We start from the raw sequence: 12,539 nt of genomic DNA on the forward strand, positions 1-12,539 counted from the left end.
CTGCTCTGGCTAGGACTTCCAATATTATGGTGAATCACAGTGATAAAAGTGGGTATCCTTGTCTTGCTCCATATCTTAAAGGAAAATCTTTTCCCCAGTAATTATGAGTCCAGTTATGTATTTTTCATAAATGGCCTTTATTGTGTTGAGAATTTCCTTCCATACTTATTTTGTTGTAACTTTTCTTCATAATGAAAGGAATTGAATTTGGTCAAATGCTGGTTCTTTATTGAGATGATCACGCGGTTTTTCTCTTTCATTACGTTAATGTGCTTTACCACATTGGTTAATTTTAATGTGTTAAACCATTCCTACATCATAGAGATGCTACTGCTTGCTCTTGATGTATGATCTTTTTGATCTGCTGTTGAATTTGTTTTTCTAGAATTTCTATTGAGGATGTTTGCATCTATGTTCACCAGGAATATTGGCCCTTAATTTTCTTTTTTGCGAGTGTTATCATTAACTGATTTTGGAATTAGGATGATGCTAGCATCATAAAATAAGTTGGGGAATGTTCCCTCTTCCATTTTATGAAAGGATGGTGTTAATTTTTCTTTGAATTTTTTACAGACTTCACCCATGAAGCCATCTGGTCCTTGGATTTTCTTTGTTGTAATATTTTATGTTACTAATTATTTAATTATTGGAATAGTTGTACACAACTTGCAGGAGTCAGGGTGGCCAATAAGGATCTTGCTTTCCAAACATCAGGGGGTCTTTGTTCTAATCACTGATTGCTGCTTCTGATCATGGAGATGCAGGAACAGAGGTGGGAAGCCATTATTGCAAGCATCTTCCAGAGAATTTAAAGGGCCAAACCCCTATTTTCTCCATTTATTTTTCTCTGTCTATCCTAAGGGAGCCAGACATTTAAGACCAGGATTTCCAAAAGCAACTACACATATGGGGAAATCATTTAAATCACTATCAACATGAAAGCTTAGAAAAGACCCCAGAAGGCCTTAAGTATATACCTCAGGCTTATCCCTGACATACAAACCATCTACAATTAAACAAAACAAAACAAAACAGAACAGCAAACTTCGGGAAGAAGAAGAATCTGAGCTTTGGAGTTATCACATTATAAAATTCAAATGTTCACTTTCAACAAAAAATCACAAGGCATGTAAAGAAATAGGAAAGTACTGCCCATAGGAGGAAAAAACATGAGAAACTATCCCTGAGAAATGCCTGATGATGGGATTTCTATATGAATATTTAATACAGTGTATACTCAAAGGTCTAAAAGAGGATGTTAAGTCAGGAAATCAATGTAAAAATAAAATTAAAATACCATAGAGAGATAGAATACACAAAAGAAACCAAAAAGATACTCTGGAGCTGAAAGATTATACCACTGAAATTAAAAATTCACTGGAGGGATTCAAAATTTGATTTGGTCAAGCAGAGGAACAAATCAGTGAACTTGAAGATAAGACAATTAAAATTTTCAAGTCTGAAAAACAGAAGGAAAAAGACTGAAGGAAAGTAATCAGAGGCTAAGGGCCCTTTGGGACACAATCAAATGGACCAATACATGCGCCGTGGGAGTCCCACAGGAGGCAGAACGACCATTTGAGGAAAGAATGGCCCCAAGTTTCCCAAGTTTGAGGAAAGACATGAATATAAACATCCAAAAAGCTCAAAAGACCATAATAAGAATAAACTGAAAGGAACCCATACCAAGTCACATTATAATCTCACTGAGAAAAACCAAGAACAAAAGGATAATTTTAAATTTTTTTTTAACATTTATTTATTTTTGGGACAGAAAGAGACAGAGCATGAATGGGGGAGGGGCAGAGAGAGAGGGAGACACAGAATCCGAAGCAGGCTCCAGGCTCTGAGCCATCAGCCCAGAGCCCGACGCGGGGCTCGAACTCACGGACCACGAGATCCTGACCTGAGCTGAAGTCGGATGCTTAACTGACTGAGCCACCCAGGCGCCCCAACAAAAGGATAATTTTAAAAGTGCAAGAAGTCTCATCACATACAAGGGACCCCCCTATAAGACACTCATCATATTTCTTATCAAAAACCTTGAATGTCAGAAGGCAATATATACAAATTGCTGGAGGGGAACAAAAACAACCATCAACCCAAAACCCTCTATCTGGCAAACTTCCCTTCAAAAATTAGAGAAAACTATATTCTCAGGTAAACAAGGACTAAGGTAGTTTATTACTACTATATCTGTCATACAAGAAATGCTCATGGAAGTCCTTCAGGTTGAAATGGAATGCTACTAAAGAGTAACTTAAAACTGTAAGAAGATATAAAGATCTGTGATAAAAGTAAGTATATAAACAATTATAAAAAAAGTAATATTATTTTAATTTTGGTTTGCAATTCCATTTTTTCCCTCTGAACTTTCATACAATAATGCATGAAAACAAATAATATTATATTTTTTGGACATAAAATATATAAAGATGAAATTTTGTGACATCGATAAGTAAAAGGAGGTGGGGGTGGAGTTCTGTAGAAGCAGAATGTTTCTATATTATGGAAGTTAAGCTAGTATAAATTCAAATTACTTTGTTACAACTTTAGGATATTAAATGTAATCTCTATGGTAATCACAAAGCTATAGAATCTACACAAAAGAAAATGAGAAGAAAATGAAAACACTTTGCTAGAAAAACTCAACTTAACCAAAAGAAGGACAGTAATACAGGAAGTAAGGGCCAAAAAATGTATAAAGCATACAGAAAAGATGTAGCATATTGAAAACAGTCCCTCCTTATCAGTAATTGCTTTAAATGTAAATGGTTTAAATTCTACAATCAAAAGACAGAGAGATTGGAAAAAATTGATTTTTTTATTTATTTAGAAAGAAATTTTAAATTTTTATTTATTTTTGAGAGACAGAGTATGAGTGGGGGAGGAACAGCGAGAGAGGGAGACACAATCCAAAGCCTCCAGGCTCTGAGCTCTCAGCACAGAATCTGACACAGGGCTCAAACCCATGAACTGTGAGATCATGATCTGAACCAAAGTCAGAAGCTTAATCTACAGAGTTACCCTGGTGCCACTGGAAAAAAAAGGATTTTAAAAAGTGACCCAACAACTATCTGCCATCTACAAGATATTCACTTAAGATCCAAAGATACAAATAAGTTAAAGATAAAATGGAGGAAAAAGATATTCAGTTCAAATAGTAACCAAAATAAAGTAGGGAAATATATACCAATATCAGAAAAAATAGACTTTAAATTAAAAAAACAATTACAAGAGACAAAGAAGGAGATCATATATTAGTAGAAGGTTTGAAACAGCAAGAAGATATAATAATTATAAACACTTGTGTATCTCATAACAGAGCATCAAAATATATGAAGCAAAAATGGATAAAATTGAATGGAGAAATAGATAAGTCTACCATAATAATTGCAGACTCCAATATACCACTTTCAGTAATGGATAGAATAACCAGAAAACAGTAAAGAAACAAGACTTAAAAAAACACAGTAAACCAGCTATATCTGATAGACATATACAGAAGGGTCTGCCCAACAATGTTGCCCAAGAATACACAATCTTCTCAAGTGCACATAGGTCATTCTCCAGGATAGCTGTAAAGAAACTGGAATGCTTGTGTACTACTGCTTGGAATCCAAATGGTATAGCCACTGTGAAAAATAGCCACTTGAAAAATTGAATATAAAATTACTGTATTACCCAGCAATTCCCCTTCCAAGTATATACCCAAAAGAAGTCAAAGCAGGGAAATTTATAGCAGCATTTCCCAGCAAGTTTATAGCAGCATTATTCATAATTGCCAAGTTGCTCAAGCATCCATTGACAAACTAACGGGAAAACAAAATGTGGTATATACATATAAGGAAATATTATTCAGCCTTTAAAAGGGAGGAAATTCTGACACATGCTATAAAATGGAAGAACCTATGCTAAGTGAAGTAATCCAGTCTTTAAGGGACAAATACCATATGGCTACATTCATATTAGGTACTTAAAGTAGTCATGTTCATAGAGACAAAAAGAAAAATGATGGTTGCCAGTGAACAGAATGTTACTTAATAGGTTCAAATTTCAGTGCTACAAGATGAAGAGAACTCTGGAGATGAATGATGGTTATTGTTGCACATATGTGAATGCCCTTCATGCCACTAAGTCATGCACTTAAAATTGGTTGAAATAGTACATTTTGTGTTACGTATATTTTTTCCACATTAAAAACAAGTAATTTTCAAATGTAACATTTACAAATAAAATTCTGTTGATTATTTTGAGCATTCTGTGTTTTGGGATTTTGTTAAATACTGACAATTTTTCTCTTGTTTCTAATACTGAGATCACTATTGACAAGCACTTCCAGGAAGAACTATCAACTCATGGTAAATTTAATGAAAACACATGTGATGTTCATCAATAGAGTTAGAAAACATAAATGAAGCCTTATCATTAGGAAATTCATTAAGAAATCATAATTTCAATTTTTTTCATACAAGAAATCTATAAAAATTCTGATTTTAAACTGCATCTGTATTCAAATATGATATTCATTGTTTCTTCTTTTTCAATGTTTATTTATTTATTTTTGGGGGGACAGAGAGAGACAGAGCACGAATTGGGGAGGGGCAGAGAGAGAGGGAGACACAGAATCAGAAACAGGCTCCAGGCTCTGAACCATCAGCCCAGAGCCTGACGCGGGGCTCGAACTCACGGACCGCGAGATCGTGACCTGGCTGAAGTCGGACGCTTAACCGACTGCGCCACCCAGGCGCCCCTCTTCTTTTTCAAATATACTAAAAACAATACTAAAAGTAAGCCTTGAATTTGAAAACAGTTGTCATAAAATAAACATTTTAAATTATATAATTGATTTAAAGAGTCTACTGGCAAATTTGCCTTATCTATAATAAGAAAATGAAACATTTCAAAATGGTAAAAGGACTTTATAAACTGAAAAAAAATGTCAAAGTAAAACAGAGCTTTACTATGCATACCAAAAATACAAAAATCCAATCAAAGCTAACAAAATCTGCTTTTTCTATTAATATTTAAAACCAACAACATGTCATTACATTGCAACATACTAAACTGGTTAGTAATGAGACTTATCAATATGAAAAACCTAAATGGTTTTGATCAATAGTAACAGTTATTTTTATTGATCCACGTATCAATAAACATCTTAAATTTGTTAACTGATTGTAATGATTTAGCATTTTCTTACAGTTAATTAATACATGTAATAGTATTGATATTTATCCGTATATTCTAAAAGCACAAATATATGATAAAGATTTGTTTTTACATTTTTCTCAGCTAACTAGGGAAGGAAAGACAATTTTATGACCTTTCAGACTAGTCCGTGAGTTACGTTGCCTTAGTTGAGGGGGCAGGGGAGGATTTTCCCCATTATGTATAAAAGTGTCAATAATGAAATGGTTATATTCACAACGTATAACTGTAAAATAGGCTAAAATAAGCCTAAAAATAAACAGATAAGCAGTATGAAATACATTTTTCACAAACAGAGAAGCAAACAGTCACTAAAGTGAATGATATTAGTTTAAATCTTTGAAATTAATGGTGTACGGTTCAAGGACCCCCTCAGCCTTCCTGAGACCCTGTGCGTTATTTTCATAACAATACCTATTGCTCTCACTTAAAAATTAGTCCAAAAAGTTGAAGTTTTCTCTATTTGTTTGCTTGGTTTATTGACTGAAGCATGGACTAGGTAGTGATGGTCATTTCGTGAATTCTGATATTTGAATTTCTTTTGGACAGTGTTAAAAGCGGTCCTCAAAGTGTGACACTGAGATCTATTAGGTCCCTTGGTCTCTTAGGTCAATAATATTAAACTACTTTTACAATAGTAAGATAGTATTTCCACCAGGTTGACATTTGCAGTGAGAGTGAAAGGTAATAATAAGTGTGTGTATTAAGTGTTGTGTCCCTTTAAAATTCATATGTTAAGAGCCTAAACTCCAGTGTGATAATAATAGGAGGGAGGGCCCTTGGGAGGTGCATAGGTCCTAAGAGTGAAGCCTTCTGGAATGGGATTCATGCCCTTATAAAAGGCACTCTAGAGAGCTCTTTTCTTTCCACCATGTGAGGATACAAGTCAATGGTCTGCAGCATGAAAGAGGGCTCTCACAAGAACTCACCATGCTGGCACCCTCGTCTTGCACGTCCAGCATCCAGTACTGTGAGAAATAAATTTCTGCTGTTTTTAAAAAAACTATCACCATTTTAAATTTGAAATATGTATTTGAGCTTATTATCCTGTTTCCTTGTCAGTAAATGGGGAAAAATTAACATCTTTTAAATAAAATTGTTATGATAACTAGGATGAAGGACTGTATATAAAGAGGCCCTTGGGGCCGAACATATCTGCTCAACCAGGTTAAAAAGCAATAATGGCTAATCTGTGTTGAGCGTTAATACATACCTAATAGCATTCTACATGTTTTACACCTATTGTCCCATTTTGTAATTGTAAAAATTCCTACAAATATAGATTCTGTCATCAGTCCTGTTTTCATGTTTATTTATTTTTGAGATAGAGAAAGAGAAAGAGAGTGAATGAGGCAGGGGCAGACAGAGAGGGAGACACAGAATCCTAAGCAGGTTCCAGGCCCTGAGCTGTCAGCACAGAGCCTGACGCGGGGCTGGATCTCATGAGCCATGAGATCATGGCCTGAGCCAGTCGGATGCTTAACTGACTGAGTCACCCAGGCGCCCAGTCCTATTTTAAAGAAGATGATGCTGAACCCAGAATAGCTTGTGATCCAGGCATTCTTAGTTCCCAAGCCCACTCACGGAAACTCCACGTTATACTATCTCCCAGCATTAATATTCAAAGCCTTTTTCTTATTTATTTTTTTCAATTCTGTGCCATTGTAGGAGAGGAAGAAAGCATCAGCACTTTGTCAGTTAAATCTATGAGTCGTTGACTCATTTTCACTATTTTACAAATTTGTCAAGTGGCTTGATTTTGCTGAAGCAAGATTTTTCTCAGTTTAGCTGCACTGGCCTCAAAGTTAGTAATACTCACATTCAGATTCAATTAATGATATAGTATCCTATATTGTAACTGTCACCAGTTCAGTGTCCTATTAAATAGGAAAGTTGAAAAAAAAGTTTCTCAATGATTCCTACCCTAAATTCAAATTAACCTAGAAGATATATAAATTACTCTAATATTTTTACTTACAAGCATCTAATAATTGGGAAAGATATTTTGACTTTAGTGAACACATTTTTTTTCAATTTTCACTTCTCTCTTTTCTATTGCTTCTTATTTTCTTTATAAATGTGAAAGTCTGGAAGCCCCTCTGTTTTTCTATTCCTCTTAGGAAAACATTGTTGCTTTAAAAGTTTTGTTTCTCATTACCACAGATGTAAAACTGATCTAGTCTTTTTTTTTTCAACGTTTTTATTTATTTTTGGGACAGAGAGAGACAGACCATGAACGGGGGAGGGGCAGAGAGAGAGGGAGACACAGAATCGGAAACAGGCTCCAGGCTCTGAGCCATCAGCCCAGAGCCTGACGCGGGACTCGAACTCACGGACCGCGAGATCGTGACCTGGCTGAAGTCGGACACTTAACCGACTGTGCCACCCAGGCGCCCCAAAACTGATCTAGTCTTGTCTGCATAACCTCTTTTGAAGTCATCAACTAAATTTCTACTTAAGTAGTTCTATAATTCAATGCCACCAACAGTTTTTCTTCCCAAATTGGGAGCATCCACATACATATTTTTTTCTCATTCATCTCTTATTTATTGAACTACAAGTATGACTGATTGCTATACACATGTAGAAGAAAAAAGAAGTGTAGTGAGTCCTCTGAGACTCATATGTTTTACTTTCGTCTTTTTGCTACCCTTGTTGGTGATAATTTAAAAAAATTATCAAGACCATGATACATAATAAATGCTTAAGAAATGCAAACTATGATCATTAATATGATGACTTTTATGATTAACATTCCATCTATCACTGTACAGCAAACCATCTTCAAAATGAGTGGTATAAAAGAAAACTATTTTATTATTCTGTGCTGATTCTGAGTCAGGGATTTGAACAGAACATAACATGGGTGGCCGATTTCTGCTTCATAATGTCTGGGGCCTCAACTAAGAAGATTTCAACAGCTTGATGATGACTGAGAGAGTTGGAGAATGGAATCATCTACAGCCTTCTTCATTCACGTCTGGGAAATGACCTAAGATGACTAAAAAGCAAGACTTAGCAAAGACTATCCACTTGAGCACTGATCTGTAACCTCTCTGTATATCTGTGGCATCTTTAGGGAAGGGTGGGTGGGTTGCAAGAGGGAAATCCCAAGGAATTGTCCAAAGAGCAAACATTCCAAGGCAATCAGTCAGAAAATATAAGGTTTTATATGACCTGAACTTAGAAGCCGTGTGATATCACCTCACCACACGCTATCAACACTAAGCCATTATGGCAGTGTTTCTCAAGCATCTAATTAGAAAGTCTGTTAATACACAGATTGCTGGACCCCATCTCTACTGTCACAAGCCTGCTCAAAATCAAGGGGAAGGTACATAGACTCCAACTCTTGATGGAAGGAGAGTCAAAGAATTGAAACCATGTTTGAAATTTGCCCCAAATAACTGCTTAATAATTATAATCATAATTAAATATTAACAGTAACACCAACATTTCACATTGGATTCCTGTGAAAAATTTGGAGTCACTTAATTTCCATTTTTCTATGCAGTGAAATAAGTAGAAATAAACCCCTCAAATCTTTAAAATATAACTTTATAATATGATTTAAAGAGAAAATTGTATTCAAACCTAGTTACCAAAACTTCCAAATGCTATACATGTAATATGGTTTCTAAAAATGCAAGTCACGATTGGATTCAAAATTTGCCTAACAAATGTGTATATACACACCCACATTCATACACTTTTGTTCTTTTTTCTACTAGATTTAGGGAAGCTATGAGTCCCCCTACCCTCTTCTAAAGAGTGGACTATTAAGCATATCATCAGATATGCTTAATATCTGATCTTAATATTCTTTCTTTTTTTTCTGTTTTACCTTAGCTTTTACCCCCATCCCCATCAAATGGGTACACACACACACACACACACACACACACACAATTTTAAAGATTTAATAAGTTTCAAATGTTTCTTGGAACAAAATATTGTATTTTTTAAAGGACAACTTTATGGGGCGCCTGGGTGGCGCAGTCGGTTAAGCGTCCGGCTTCAGCCAGGTCACGATCTCGCGGTCCGTGAGTTCGAGCCCCGCGTCGGGCTCTGGGCTGATGGCTCAGAGCCTGGAGCCTGTTTCCGATTCTGTGACTCCCTCTCTCTCTGCCCCTCCCCCGTTCATGCTCTGTCTCTCTCTGTCCCAAAAATAAATAAACGTTGAAAAAAAAAAAAAAAAAAAAATTTTAAAGGACAACTTTATTGAATGTAGGTAAATAGAATGTCACCAAAATAAATTTTCTTCTTATGGTCAGCTTCTAACCAGAGCTTGAAATACCTGAAAGTACTAACAGGTCAGGTATACTTCCCTTGTTACTTTATGTGAAGGTCAGATTAAAGCAAAACAGCCAGTTTTCCGTCCCATTCAAAACAAAGGCAGTAGGTAATCACAATTAATGTTGACAACAAATATTGCTTGAGATGCTTCAAAATTCCCACACACAATAAATAACGTATGTCAAAGAAGAGATTTATTTTGCCTAATAAATTTACCCTAAAAGTGAGGTTTCAAGGTCTCATTTGGAATTTTATCTTAAAATCATATTGAAAAAAAAAAAGGTTTTAGCCTACACAATATTTTTGGTACTTATAAAGGATAAAATGGAAATCTTAATAATACGTATTCATGTTATCATGAAATAATGAAAATACTGGCTTAGGTTTTAGGTTAATCCCTCATACTTTATGTACAAACTCACTTAAGTTTTCCATGCACATAAAAGCCAAAATTCAAAAGTGCCACATCACAAACTTTATGAAAATTAGGATCAATGACCATAGAAACTTTTTCAGAGAGATAAATTTCCCATTTAAAAATGTAAAGAAATAGCGCCTGGGTGGGTCAGTCGGTTAAGTGTCCAACTTTGACTCAGGTCATGATCTTAGGGTTCGTAGGTTTGAGACTTGCGTTGGGTTCTGTGCTGACACCTCAGAACCTAGAGCCTACTTTGGATTCTGTGTCTCCGTCTCTCTCTCTGTCCCCCTCCACACCCCGCTCACTCTCAGAAATAAATATTAAAAAAATAAAAATAAGCTTTTATTTTTATTTATTTTTAATTTTTATTTCTTTTTTCTTTTTTTCTTTTTTGGCAATGTATATTTATTTATTTTTATATATATAATTTATTGTCAAATTGGTTTCCATACAACACCCAGTGCTCATCCCAACAGTGCTCATACAACAGTGCTCCTCAATACCCATCACCCACTTTCCCCTCTCCCCCACCCCCATCAACCCTCAGTTTGTTCTCAGTATTTAAGAGAGCATCTCTTATGCTTTGCCTCCTTCCCTCTCTGTAACTTTTTTCCCCCTTCCCCTCCCTCTGGTCTTCTGTTAAGTTTCTCAGGATCCACATATGAGTGAAAACATATGGTATCTGTCTTTCTCTGCATGACTTATTTCACTTAGCATAATACTCTCCAGTTCCATCCACGTTGCTACAAAAAGCCATATTTCATTCTTTCTCATTGCCAAGTAGTATTCCATTGCATATATAAACCACATCTTCTTTATCCATTTGTCAGTTGATGGACATTTAGGCTCTTTCCATCATTTGGCTATTGTTGAAAGTGCTGCTATAAACATTGGGGTACAAGTGCCCCTATGAATCAGCACTCCTGTATCACTTGGGTAAATTCCTAGCAGTACTATTGCTGGGTCATAGGGTAGATCTATTTTTAAGTTTTTGAGGAACCTCCACACTATTTTCCAGAGCGGCTGCACCAGTTTGCATTCCCACCAACAGTGCAAGAGGGTTCCCGTTTCTCCACATCCTTGCCAGCATCTATAGTCTCCTGATTTGTTCATTTTAGCTACTCTGACTGGCATGAGGTGATATCTTAGTGTGGTTTTGATTTGTATTTCCCTGATGAGGAGTGACGTTGAGCATCTTTTCATGTGCCTGTTGGCCATCTGGATGTCTTCTTTAGAAAAGTGTTTATCCATGTCTTCTGTCCATTTCTTCACTGGATTTTTTGTTTTTTGGGTGTGGAGTTTGGGGAGTTCTTTATAGATTTTGGATATTAGCCCTTTATCTGATATGTCATTTGCAAATATCTTTCCCCATTCCATCAGTTGCCTTTTAGTTTTATTGATTGTTTCCTTTGCAGCACAGAAACTTTTTATCTTGAAGAGGTCCAAATAGTTCATTTTTGCTTTTAATTCCCTTGCCTTTGTAGACATGTTGAGTAAGAAATAGCTGTGACTGAAGTCAGAGAGGTTTTTTCCTGCTTTCTCCTCTAGGGTTTTCATGGTTTCCTGTCTCACATTCAGGTCCTTCATCCATTTTGAGTCTATCTTTGTAAATGGTGTAAGAAAGTGGTCTAGTTTCATTCTTCTGCATGTTGCTGTCCATTTCTCCCAGCACCATTTGTTAGAGACTATCTTTTTTCCATTGGATATTCTTTCCTGCTTTGTAGAAGATTAGCTGGCCATACCTTTGTAGGTCTAGTTCTGGAGTCTCTATTCTATTCCATTGGTCTCTGTTTTAGTTTTTGTGCCAATACCGTACTGTCTTGATGGTTACAGCTTTGTAATAGAGGCTTAAGTCTCGGATTGTGACGCCTCCCACTTTGGTTTTCAGCTTCAATATTACTTAGGCTATTCGGGGTCTTTTGTGGTTCCATACAAATTTTAGGATTGCTCGTTCTAGCTTCGAGAAGAATGCTGGTGCAATTTTGAGTAGGATTGCATTGAATGTGTAGATTGCTTTGGGTAGTATTGACATTTTAACAATATTTATTCTTCCAATCCATGAGCATGGAATGTTTTTCCATGTCTGTGTATCTTCTTCAATTTCCTTCATAAGGTTTCTATAGTTTTCAGCATACATATCTTTTACATGTTTGGTTAGGTTTATTCCTAGGTATTTTATGATTCCTGGTGCAACTGTGAATGGGATCAGTTTCTTTATTTGTCTTTCTGTTGCTTGATTATTGGTGTATAAAAATGCAACTGATTTCTGATTTGTCACATTAGGCTCTGTGCTGACAGCTCAGAGCCTACAGCCTACTTTGGATTCTGTGTCTCCGTCTCTTCCTGTCCCTCAGAAATAAACATTAAAAAAATTAAAAATAAATGAAAATAAAAATTTAAACAAAATTTTAAATGGCATTTTCTGCTCACAGCTACTCACAAATTGTTTTAGTTATTTTTTTTAATGTTTATTTATTTTGAGAGACAGAGCATGAAACGGGGGAGGGTCAGAGAGAGAGAGGGAGACACAGAATCTGAAAGAGACTCCAGGCTCTGAAATGTCAGCACAGAGCCCGACATGGGCTCGAACTCACGAACCGCAAGATCATGACCT

The sequence above is a fragment of the Prionailurus viverrinus genome, chromosome C1, assembly GCF_022837055.1.
Source record: "Prionailurus viverrinus isolate Anna chromosome C1, UM_Priviv_1.0, whole genome shotgun sequence".
In the NCBI taxonomy this organism is placed as follows: domain Eukaryota; kingdom Metazoa; phylum Chordata; class Mammalia; order Carnivora; family Felidae; genus Prionailurus; species Prionailurus viverrinus.